General features: G+C 39.3%; 1 protein-coding gene across 4 annotated transcripts in view; it reads right to left on the reverse strand.

Moving 5' to 3' along the window:
- The window catches only part of TBCEL (tubulin folding cofactor E like), a 91,477-nt gene that overhangs the window by 53,909 nt on the left and 24,050 nt on the right, over positions 1–13,518 (reverse strand). The gene's annotated exons all lie outside the window — the stretch shown is intronic.

Genomic DNA, 13,518 nt, shown 5'->3' on the forward strand with positions numbered 1-13,518 from the left:
GCACACTAGAACCTGTACTTACACTTCTGCAACACACTTAAATTATGTTGATCAAAACAAAAGAGTAGAATACTTACTGTGCTTTGAACTTCTTACAAAAATAATTTAATTAATGATTTTTTAAAAATTTCACTGCATGCCCAAGCCCTTGTGCTGTGGCAGACAGGTTGAAAATCACTGTGTCAGACTAAGAGACCAAACTTCCTCTTCTGCAACTGCACATTAGCATGTATGACTGACTCTCCCACTTGTAGTCACTGTATGTAAACACAGCACTTGAAACTTCTGATCCAAATCCACTCCCCTAAGAATTCTGTGATTTTGATGAGAAATTTGAGAGAACAAATTTTAAGAAAATATTACTATTTAAACTGAAGTACCTGTTTGTGTGAAAATATTTCTAAATACTTATTTCTTGATTTCGATAATCTCTCACTGTCCAAAAATGTCGGTTTAAACCAACTGGCTATCTCCCTATTAAATTAGGCATTCTGAAATACAGAACAAAAACACTTTGCATACACTTTCAGTAGACAACAACAGAAAAGTTTAATGTTTACCATATACTTCAACCACTTTCAAGGAGAAATCTCCCTCCCCTCCCCAACTCAGCCTCAAATCCTTCATAAACAAATTTGCATATACCCTACCTTTCTATTTGGCCCAGAGTCAATGTGGGAAAATTCCAAGGCTTTAAAGCTGCCCTTACTCAAAGCAGGATTTGATACCTTGACCAGATGATCCCAAACCAAGTGTCCCCACACTGAGATTAACAATCATTTTAAAGCTTCGTAATTTTCCACACCCGCCCTCTGGAACTAACTTATCTCTATTTACAGGATACAAAACCGAGGAGACTTTTTTAGGTTTCTGTGGCTCTACCAGCATGCTAAGTCATTCAGTAGCCCTAATCTATTGAGCCATTCATCTTTACTGAAAGAGGAATATTTCAAGTCAACAGCACATACCAGTGCACACAAATCATAGAAACAATTTATGAAAAGTATTACAGCCAATATACCTTTTATAATTACATCAAAGTAAGTGAACTGAAAACCTTCTGGTAAGCAGCAGTACTGACAGGTCTAGTCACCAATGGGGGAAAAGGTATTCTTGACTTCTCCATATTTCAAAAAAACAGGGAAAATTTTTTAAAATAAATTTTCATCAGAAGCAAACTGTATATGCACATTTTCTTTCCATTGTGAACAAACAGGTATATTACTTAGCTGTTTGCAGAACAGACTACCCCTTTACCGCTGCCCATGAGCAGCTACAGAAGCCATCATCATGTTAAGGAAAAGCCTCATTAGAAATAGAATACTAGTTTATCACTCTGCAGCCTTCCAAAGTAGTTTACAAACCAGATCGCCAGGATGTTAAAACATCAGCCATGCAGAGAGGCTGTGAAAGCCATTAAAAAAAATACACTAGCCCCTTCCACATTCGGTGGTATAGGGGTATTACCCAATGGTAACAAGTGCTGCTTCTGGAACTAGCCTGCCTAGATGTAAACCCTGAATGATTCTGCTCCTGTGGGACTGTGGGCAAGTTACTTAAGTTTTCCGACTCTCTCTTTTTTCATCCATGGAAGGGATATAGCCCTTAACTCCTACGTTATAGGGTTACTAAAGAAGGAAGGCGGTAATACAGGGAAAGTGTTTTAAGTACAGTGCCTGGCACATAGAAAGCATGTAATAAATATTAGCTTACTATTATTTCTACTGCTACTGCTACCCCATCCTACTACTACTACCATCACCACCCAGTGACATGGTAACATGAATATAAGGCTGGAGGATTTACCTGCAATTTTTTGTTAAATAGATATGATCTAACTTGTTAGACTATGCTAAAAAAATGACAATTCATTATTAAGCACACTAACACTGTCTGATATTATAGAGCTATTCTTTCTTAATCGGTACACCTTGTCTTCACCTCTCTACCTGTCTAAATTTTATGCATCCTTTAACACCTTCCTCAAAAGATACTCCAGAAATGAAACCTTTTCAGATACCTCTTGCCATAATGATGCTTCTTTTGTACTGAGCTCATGGTATCTATTACTGCCTAAAATACTGGCATGTCTTCTTTACATTTTTGCCCCATATGCCATTATTTGAATACACAGTGATGGAATTTTTTATAGTTAATGCCCTCAAACTCTATAGCTCTAAGGATAAAAACCATATCCTAATGCTTAATTGTATCTATCATATACTGAAACTTTGCATATTAACTGCACCCAGTAAATATGCTAATTAATAAGTTTTCTAATCACTTCTGATTGTGCATATCAAATACATTTAATAAAATATGAAAAGCAGGTTTATTAATAAACTCTGAAATCAAAGTACTTGATAAATAAAAATTCTTCACAGTTGCAGCTGAATACATAATCACATCTACTTCTCCATGGGGATCCCAAAAGAGGTGGAGCAAAAGATTAGTGGCAGAATCAGAAATATTTGCTACCTACCACAAGTTAAATTCTTCTGCAAAAATCACAGCTATAATAGATTTAGTACTGAATATATGATTTTCGTGCCCCTGCTATACCTTACAATGTATATGTATGAGTTAACACTTCAGAACAATGCGCGCTGCTCTGGAACTAAAGATGAATGTATGTGCATTGCTGGTGGGAATGCAAATGGTATAACTGATATGGAAAACAGTATGACAGTTCCTCAAAAAACTAGGTGATCTAATACAAGGTGGGGGGTAGGGGAATGAGGAAGCGGGGACAGGGGAGGAGGAAGGAGGATAGGGTCACAGTGTGTGGCACAGCTTTTAGGGGCGGGACCCAATTATAAGAGGGACTTTACCTAACAAGGCAATCAGCATAACCTAATTCTTTGTACCTTCAATGAATCTCAAACAATTAAAATAAAAAAATCAAAAACAAGATTAGTATAGGACCCAGCAATTTCACTTCTAGATATATATTTAAAAGGACTGAAAGCCTGAGTAGAACAGATTTGTACACAGTACACCAATGTTTACAGCACCACTCATAAGAGGCAAAAGGCGGATGAACAGATAAATAGAATGTGGTATAATATATGTACAATGGACTATTATTCAGCCTTATGAAGAAATAACATTCTGACACATGCTGTAACACGTATGAGCCGTGAAGACATAACGCTACATGAAGTCACACGCAAAGGAACTGTGAATGATTCCCCTTATGTGAGGGATCCAGGGTACTCATATTCATTGAGACTGAAAGAAGAAAGATAGTCGTTAGGAGCTGGGGGAAGGGGAATGGGGAATTACTACCTAATATATACAGAGTTTCAGTCTGGAAAAACGAAGATACTCTGCAGACAGACAGTAGTGACGGATGCATAACAACATGGACGTTCTTAGTGGTATGGGACTGTACACTTGACAATGGTTAAAATTGTAAACTCTATGTTATGCACATTTTACTACAATAAAATATTTTAAAAAATAAAGTAATAAGGTATATGCTATATTAAAATAGAAGAATATAAGTCAAGTCCAAAATTTCTGGCTCTTAAACTCTCATAGCACACTTATCACATTAACGTAGATAATTCTCACTTGAGAATCCTAAATCATGATGAAATGGCCTAGTCTCAATAAAAGCTTTTGTGGGAAATGTGATTTATGATGGATACAATCTTCATTTATCTTTTCTTAGAATCTTTTACTAGCACTCATGAGAAAAAAAGTCACTAAATGAACGAGAAACTAATAAAATATTTAAATTTCAACTTTTAAAGGATACTTGCCTTTATAAACCTTACACCTTAAGTTATTAATAACGTCTGTGAAAAAATATGAGCACCATATAAGAGTTACAATTATAAAGGCTTAATAATTTAGACTTCTTTTCAATATTTTAAGAGTTGCAATACTTTCCTAAAATTACTTGCTTCAAACATTTACCTATGAATTAAATAATACTATGACATAAATATAATAAAGAGTATCCTCAAAAAAGAAGTGTACTGAGATAACGGCATCTGTCAGAATACTTAGTGCTTGAATGATTCACTGCATTCAATTGTTCTGTTAACATGTTGTAAAGATATGTGTGCAGGTGTGACTATGAAAGGAAAGTGCTACAGCTAATGGTTCCCTGGCCAGGCGTGGTGGCTCATGTGTAATCCCAACACTCTGGGAGGCCAAGGTGAGAGGACCACAAAACGTCAGGAGTTTGAGACCAGCCTAAACAAGAGGAAGACCCTGTCTCTACCAAAAAAACTAGAAAAACTAGCCAGGCATGGTGGCACATGCCTATAGACCCAGGTACTTGGGAGGCTGAGGCAGGATGGCTTGTGCCAGGAGTGTGAGGTTTCTGTGAGCTATGATGATTCTACAGCACTCTACCCAGGGCAACAGAGTGAAACCATGTCTCAAAAAAAGAAAACAACAAAGCTAATGGTTTCCTAAAAACTATCTCTCTCCCAGTATTTCAAAGGTTGAGCCTCATTCTTCGTATTCATGAAGAACATCTGTATCTGTAATTGCAAGTTCATTTACTTGATAAAATGTATGTCACACCCTCTGTGAAAAGATATTTGTTAACCCAAAACAAAAACCTGCAGCATTTTTATGTTGCTTTGCAGATACCCACAGAGTGACACAAAATTAGAGTCCTCCACGCCTATATCCCCACCTGAGGTAGAACAGGGTGACACTCTGCCTTTCTGTTTCAGCTCTCAATGGACACTAGTGTCCTTCTCGTGGTTTGTCCAATGCCAGGTTTTTGATATTTTTCTGTGCTTTATTGATGATTTCACTACCGAAAAAGGACCCTGAGGATAGTGTTGAAATGCTAGTGCTTCTAAGGCATGAGGAGGCTGTGCTGTGCCTTATGGAGAAAAATGCATGAGTTAGATACCCTCACTGAGGCATGAGTGCAGTGCTGTTCACAGGGAAGTCAATGGTAACGGTGCAATAATACTAGTATATACTTAACGAGGTGTCTCTGAACAGAAACACATATAAAACGAGATCATATATTGATCATTTGGTGAAAATGATATGACCAGAGGAGCACATGAACATAACCACATATTCCCCTAGGAGGAATGGCTTCATAGTCACCAAGTCACTGTTTGTGGCAACTTTACATCAAAGAACTATTAATAACAAGAATTCCACTGTACTCTGAAGAAAGAAAAACAGACCAATGAACAAAGCCAGAAATAGGCCCATGTAAATATGGCAGGAAGTGGCAAAGAGATCAGTAGAGAGATTAAACTACTCAATAACTGGTGTTAGGACAGGGCACAACAATCAGAGAAAAAATGAAACTGAATCTCTGCAACAGAAAAACATTCAATTCCAGATGAAATGTGAAAGCAAACTTTACCTTCTTGAGAAGAAAACGGTTATTTCTGCTAACAGGAAAGGAGCTTTATGATCTTGATTTAAGAAATTATTAATAAACAAAACATTTAAAAATACATAAAGGAAAAGTTGACCAGTAAAATGAAAAACTTTTGACCATCAAAAGACATTACAAACAGAAACAGACAAGTCAGAAAATGGAAAAAAACAGATAAATACTTCCAATGTACTTAACTAATACAGAGAACTCTTAAAAACAGTAAGAAGGGCAGCGCCTGTAACTAAGTGGGTATGGTGCTGGCCATGTACACTGGGGCTGGCAGGTTCGAACACGCTGGGGCCTGCTAAACCAACAATGACAACTGCCACAAAAAATAGCTGGGCATTGTGGCGGGCACCTGTAGTCCCAGCTACTTGGGAGGCTGAGAATCCGTTAAGCCCAAGAGTTTGAGGTTGCTGTGACACCATGGCACTCTACCCAGGGTGACAGCTTGAAACTCCGTCTCAAAAAAAAAAAAAAAACAACAACACACAGTTAAGAAAAAGTAACTAACCCAATAAAAAAATAAGCAAAAGACATGGATATTTGATGGAAGATAAAATTCAAATAGCTAATAAATACAAAAGATGCTCAAAATCACCAATATCAGAGACAAAAGTTAGAATTTCAATGAGACACCATTTCATGTAATTTAGCAAAACTTAAAAATTCTGAAAATAACAAGTACTGGAGAAAATGTGAAAGAAAAGAAACTCTCACGTAGCTAGTAGGGGCATCAACTGGGGCAAACACCTGGAGAACAATTTCCCACTGCCTAACAAAGCTGAAGATGCACAGACGCTACATCCAGCCATTCCACTTCTTAGTTTACACTCTACAGGAACTGGTACACATGCACTGCGGTAAGAATGCCCATCACTACAGCATTGTTTGAAACTGCAAAAATATTGGAGGGAAAATGCCTTATATCTAAGAACAGGCAACTGGATAAATCATAATCCATTCATAAAATGAAATGGTGCACAGCAAGGGAAAGGAACAACTGACAGTTTGTTATACCTGCGACATAAGGACTTTTAAAAAACTATACTGACTAAAATAATCACAAAAACATACACAGTACAATCCTATTTATACAAAAACATAGAAATTAAGCATCTTTTATTTAGGGTCACATACATATGTGGCAAAAATTGTAAAGAAAAAATAGAGAATAATAAACACAAAATTCAGAACAGTGGTATCCTGAGAGGATGGTATGATCCAGAAGAACCACAGTGGGACAAAAACAGACTTACTAATTCCCTCACCAAATCCACTTCTCTTCTACTCACTCCCATCTCGGAAGCTGTATTTGACTTGTCACTTTCTCTTATACCCCCACATAATCAGGAACACCTATCAACACCACATTCAAAACACCCCAACCCTTCTCATCTCCACTACTCTAGGTCAAGCCACCAACAACCTCTCATCAGGACCCTGGTCTCTCTTTACTCTTGTTCAATTCATTCTTTACAAAGCAGCCAAATGATCTTTCTAAAACTTAAGTTGAATTCGTGTTCTTTAAATTCTTCAACGGCTTCCCTTCACACTTACAATAAAATCCAATCTCTTCATGATAGTCGTCAAGGCTTCATTTAAACCCATCTCTGCTCACCTCCTTAACCACACTTCCTTAGGCTTTCTGGAGCCCCCTAGGCTTCAGCTTCCCTGGCTTTCTACCACTAGCCAGGCTAATTTCCTCTTACGGCCTTCACATTTGCAAAATCACCCTGTGCCTTGGCTCTTGGCAAGGTTGCTTCATCTCAGCATTTAAGTCTCAAATTTAAACACAAATGTCACCTTCTCGAGGCTGCATCTGATCAATCCTCACAACAGCACCACTGCCACCATCAGTCACTCCTCATCTCAGCCTCCTTCACTCTTGACAGCACTTACCACAACCATTAGTTTAGTGTCCGTTCTCCACCAGAACTTTAAGTCCCATGAAAGCAGGAACACGTCAGTCTAGTTTAGTGTTATACAGAGCAGGGCCTGGGACGTGGCAACGAATATTTGTTGGATGAACAGAAAAATGAATTCTACTTTGAACAGATATAAAGTAATACTTTCTGACAGTGAAATGAAAATCAAGTATACCAATGAGTAAGGCAGAAAGAGGAAAAAATAAAAATTTTGAAAATTCCTGGAAAAGCATGACCCCCAAGAACAGTTTTAAAACGAATGCTTTTCACAGCAGTACTTGTCACAGATCACATTCCCAAGGATGACTAATGAATTATTAATTAAAGTTTCGCACAATCTTAAGATCCTGAGTGCGGGAAATGTGTCACCTGCCTAAATCTCCTGTTTTTAGAAGAGCCCCCTGATTAAAAACGTGAGCTTCACTTAACTCTGAGTTAATTATGATTCTGCTGGGCAACTTGAGCGCATTAACTTACCTCCCCATGCCTGCTTCCTTTCTCGTAAAATGAAGCTATTAATAGCAATTTCATAGGTTACTGTGAAGATTAAATGAAATAAAGTTTTTAAAGCATCTAGGTAAGTGCCAGGCATGCTACTGTAAAGGTCAATCAACTGTAGTTACTATTGTGAAAGCCAAAGAGGGAAGTCAAATAAACAGGAGAACTGAGGTCAGCAGAGGTGCACCAATTACAGACAAGATACTGGGACTGTGTTCCAAGGATAAATCCTTTTCCTTCCGAGAAGAGAAATGCACACAAAACACTGAGAAAACGCTGAGGGGCAAAGCACAGGTGCAGGCACAGATGCATTAAAAAGAAGTAAGATACAGTGAGAAATGTAAAGTAGATGCTGGGGAGTGTGTGTGCGAGGAGGAATGGAAGGGCCAGATGGCAAGAGGTAAAGGTCTTCCATTTAAAAGTTTACGCTGTATTCTCTGGGCAGTGGGGAAATGAAGGAGAAAAAATTTAATGTGCTAATTTGATACCGACTCTCCTAAAGAAGCCTAACACTTTATGGCTTTAAATACCATACAGGTCCACAATTTGTCAGCCTAAAATGGAAACTATTATAAGCCTGAGTTCTTGAAACCACATAAGCAATTTGCTTAGTAACAATGACTGACCTGAGAGACAGAGCAGAATGATGGTCACCAAAGGCTGGGAATGGAAGGAGTACAGGATAAAATGGGGATGGCTGATCAGTGCAAAAATATAGTTAGCCAGAATGAACAATATTTGATCACACAGCAAAATGACTCCAATCAATAAGTTAGCGTATGCTTTAAAATAACTAAAAAAGTGCAACTAGAATGTTGCTAACACAAAGAGATGATAAATGCTTGAGGTGATGGATACGGCAGTTACCCTGATTTGATAACACCCACTGGATGCCTGTATCAAAATATCACACGTACCCTATAAGGATATACAATATCCATAATAATTAAATTTTTTAAATGACTGATTTGGAACCTATTCTCACAATGATGTTTCTTTTTTTTTCTTTTTTTGAGACAGAGTTTTACTCTGTCATCCTCGGTAGTATGTTGTGGAGTCATCACAGCTCACAGCAACCTCAAACTCTTAAGGAAATGAAAGGAAATTTCCTTAACTAGGCTGTAGTGAGGTAACAACTATATGGAACTAGGCCTCTCGAGTGATCCTCCTGCCTCAGCCTCCCCAGTATCTGGGACTACAGAAGCCTGCCACAACGCCAGGCTAGTTTTTTTTTCTATTTTTTTGGTCTCCCTCTTGCTCCAGCTAGTCTCGAACTCCTGAGCAATCCACCCGTCTTGGCCTCCCAGAGTGCTAGGATTACAGGCATGAGCCACCATGCCCAGCCTTTCATTGCTTTGATGATCGATGTTATACTAGTCACCATCATAACAGCAGCAGATAAAACCTATTGTGAGTTTACTGTGTGCCGTGTGATGTGTTGTTTTTACACACATCATCTTGTTTAATTCTTACCAACACTCTTACCAGGTGTACTATTAACCCATTTTATAGATCAGAAAACTGAAGCAAGGTGAGGTTATGGTCACACAGCTACTGAGTGGCAGACCAGGATTCAAATGTAGGGTGACCTTAAGGCTCTAAAATTAAACCAATCTGAACTGTGATATTGCTCAGTTCAACATCATTTGCTCAAAAGTTCTTTGTGTACCCACTTTCATTTAAAGCCTCATGCTAGGTCAGGGGTTCTTATTTAAATGCTGTAGTAGAGTAATTCTGAACTTTCACTATGCAGAAAAATCATCTGGGCAGCTTGTGAGGCTCCACCAGAGATTCTGATTCGGTAAGTCTAAAGTCAAATTCAGGGATCTGCATCTTTGACAATAAATTCAGTCGGCTCTGACTGACTTGTTCTACGAACCATGCTGTGAACCTGTGCTGGGTGTCCTAGAGATTAGAAAACGTTTGGGCCTGCTGTTCCCAAGGCATTTACACCAAAGGTATAAAAATGGAGTGCACCAACAATACAGAGCAATACAAGAAAGGAGTCCAGATAATACAAGAAAGCAAGCCTTCACAGAAGAGAGGATGAACAGGATCTGAAAAAGGAAAGGAGCACATGTTCCACAGAGACTTTCAGGGGTGATCTTACACACAGAGGAAGGGGTGAGCAGCACAAGTCTTGGCAGGTAGAGAATCTGCATTTAGGAAGGAAATGGTGACGTCAGAAAAAAGGAAAGGTTCTTGAAGACCCCAAATGTCAAACTAAACAGTATGGGCTTTACTCAGTGGGCCCTGGAAAGCAGGCAATGGTTTTTGAGGAGAAACATGAAATAATTAGACCAATACTTTTTGGAAGAGTATTCACATGAAGCTATAATAGAAACAGACAATGGAAATAGTTAGGTTATTACATTCTAATACCAAGGAAATAAAAGTCTGAAAAAGGGAAGAATGGTAAAGAAAGGGTAGATCTTAATGACTAGTCACATGTAGAGCAAAGCCAACAATCACAGCCAAACTACTTGTTACCAGTTTCATGGTACTTTTTAGAACTTTTTCTTATATGTGTGTATAGATGACTAGGTCTAAAATATACTAAGAGCTGATTTATCTTTTTTTTTTTTTTTTTTTTTGAGACAGTCTATGTCTCAAAAATGCCATAGCGCCACAACTCACAGCAACCTCCAACTCCTGGGATCAAGCAATTTTCTTGCCTCCGCTTCCCAAGTAGCTGGGACTATAGGCGCCCGCCACAACACCCAGTTATTTTTTGGTTGCAGTTGTCATTGTTTTAGCAGGCCTGGGCTGGCCTCAAACCCGCCAGCCTCATGTACATGGCTGGCACCCTACTCACTGAGCTACAGGCGCCACACCAAAGAGCTCACTTATTTAAAACATAGGCCGGACTAAAAGGTCAGGAATTTGGCTGCTTAGCCAAAATATATGTCACACAGTTCACACACTGTGAAAAGGGGAAATTTTCCCCTACTATATAACAAATGTAAGTATCTGACTTCCAAACCTATAGCAGTACGAAAGCAAAAATTACAAGAGGGAAAAGAGCCTGCTATATATATGTGGACACACTAAAGCATCTGGCAGTCAAGAAAAGTATAAAAAAGCACACACAATCACTCAGGGAAACTTCTCTACAACTGTTTATTGACAAGCACACAGGCTTCCCAAAGAAGTCAAATGAATATGGCTCTTCCTTAATGTTCTAAACACCACAAGACAAAATCTTCTATCAACATTCTTTAAAACTAAATATTTCGAAAAAAGTATTAATAATATTTAGCCAATTAAAGAGATAATTTTAAAAGAATGGCTAACACATGCCAAGACAACACCACTCATCAGGATCCAAGATACAGTCAATAGTTAAAGGCTAGAAAGATAGATAACACACACAGTTTGAAGATGATACAATCTTTTCATAAGGCATTTAACCAAAAATGTGACTTACTGACAAAGCTTCAGCTTGGGTAATTCTTTCCTAATGACTATGCCTTTAAATTCCATGTTATAAAGAATACGAACTCATTCTTAACAAAAAGTGGTCTTATATGCACGCTCTATAAATTTACCTGCTGAAATTAGGTAACATCATTTGACACTCAATTTGTGCAGCAATAGGCTAGATGACAACTTTTCAAAGGACTTTAACATCGGAACATGTGATAGGGCTCTATACTGTTTTTCCAAGGACTTCACCTAACATTTTCATTGGGGGAATTAAGATACTGATTCAAAGTTATACTTAAGTTTATGACTGAATATAAAACATACAGGGTGGCCATAAAGTTCACACACTATTTTAAATTGCACACAAACTTTTTACCACCACCCTGTGTGTTTGTGTACTAAAGACACAAATCACATAACTTTACTCAGGTAGCAAAAAGTATACAATAATTACTGGAGTAATAAGAGTTTGATATGGTTTATACAGCAGGAAAGCGTATCAATATACCTTTACAACCCCCGGAACAGTAAAATGAAATTTCCTTATCTAGGCTGCAGTGAGATAACAACTATATGGAACTAGGCCTCTCATATTTCTCAGACACAGCGAATGGATAGAGAAAAAAACACCACACAGAGATAATTACCTCATCAAATGATCAGGTGACATTAAGATATCAAAGATTAAGATAACGGAACTTCAGAAAGCCTAGGTCAAATATGTTACATGTTATAAACATCTAAACAAATGGAGCAGTCAATTACAAATCTGGCTGCCCTCCTCCTCCCATAAAAATCCATCCTCTTAGAATCATCCTTGCCCTTTAGAAGCTTATAGTATAGGGACACTGATTGAAGCCTAAGAAATATGCCTTAGAAACAGTGTTTTTCAAACTGCAAGTTGTGACCCACAAATCAATTTAGAGTACTTCAGTAGCATTTTTTTTTTTTTACATGAAAGAGAATGAAATATAGTAGAAATTACCAGAATACATCACAGGTAATAAGTAAATGCTGCTTTGGGAAACTTTTCGTTCTTTGTATGTTCTAGATCATGATGTAGGATGTACTTCTTATTGTGAAGCGTGATTTAAAAAAGAAAAAAATAAAGTTTGAAAGGTACTACCCTGGAGACCTAAGTCTAACGTTAGCCCCAGGACCCAAAGGCTGTACATTTTCCTTAGTACTTAGCACCTACTCATAGTCTCCTTGCTCAAGATGGACTGGTGGAGGCCAAGGTAAGAGTTTCATAAGTAGGGCGCCGGCCCCATATACGGAGGGTGGTGAGTTCAAACCCGGCCCGCGCCACACTGCAACAAAAAATAGTCGGGCGTTGTGGCGGGCGCCTGTAGTCCCAGCTACTTGGAAGGCTGAGGCAGGAGAATCGCCTAAGCCCAGGAGTGGGAGGTTGCTGTGAGCTGTGACACTACAGCACTCTACCAAGGTCAATAAAGTGAGACTCTGTCTCTTAAAAAAAAAAAAGAGTTTCATAGGTCTTTACAGTGAATAGAAGACAAGCCCAAACTAAACTTGTATTTGGATTTGAAAGCACCGCACGCTTTTCTGCACAGCCCTGGGCGGTGCCTACAAGCTCCCTGTAGCCTAGCAACTTCAGAGTAGAGCCCCTCCTTTCTTCCACTGCCTGCAGACAGCTCAACACTTGCAACCAACTTTCCTCAAGTACAACTTCTGGATGCTCTGGGTCCCCAAAGGAGACAATGCTACATTTCCTCCCTTCACCAATTCCTAGAATGTCTTCCTAGTAGACCTAGATCTCTGCACTCCCTATTCTCAACAGAGAAGCTCCATACAGACCCTGACTCTCCCAGCCCCCTCCCCAGGATCCCAAGACAGGGAGCCCTCGTGTAAGATTCCATCTTACTCCAACCTTGTCACTCTCAGAGTCTCCTAACTTGGGACGGATCTATTCTCTGAAACCACTTTATTAAACCAGCACATCCTTTTATCAGACCGTGGAAGGAGCGGGCCCGCTGTGTCCCAGGAGCCCAGGAATGCCTTCCTTTCCTCACTAAACCTCCCTGAGGACATGTCTTCTTTGGGAGATGCAGTAGCCCTGAGACAAGTTTCCCAGCACCCGTGCAGCCCAGACACATCTCCATCGCCTGCAGTCCAGGAGGCATCTTCCCATCCCCCAGTGAGAAGCCTGGATTCTCCCAGGAACTGGGCCAGGCTCCCCCACGCCCCTCCACCTCGGAACCAGCCTCCCAGCCCAGAGCCCTCCCAGCCCCGCCCCAGCTGAGGCCAGGCCTCGTCCTCCCCAAACGCAGCGCG

Source organism: Otolemur garnettii, unplaced genomic scaffold, assembly GCF_000181295.1.
Source record: "Otolemur garnettii isolate 467f Iridium unplaced genomic scaffold, OtoGar3 scaffold00108, whole genome shotgun sequence".
Taxonomy (NCBI): Eukaryota; Metazoa; Chordata; class Mammalia; order Primates; family Galagidae; genus Otolemur; species Otolemur garnettii.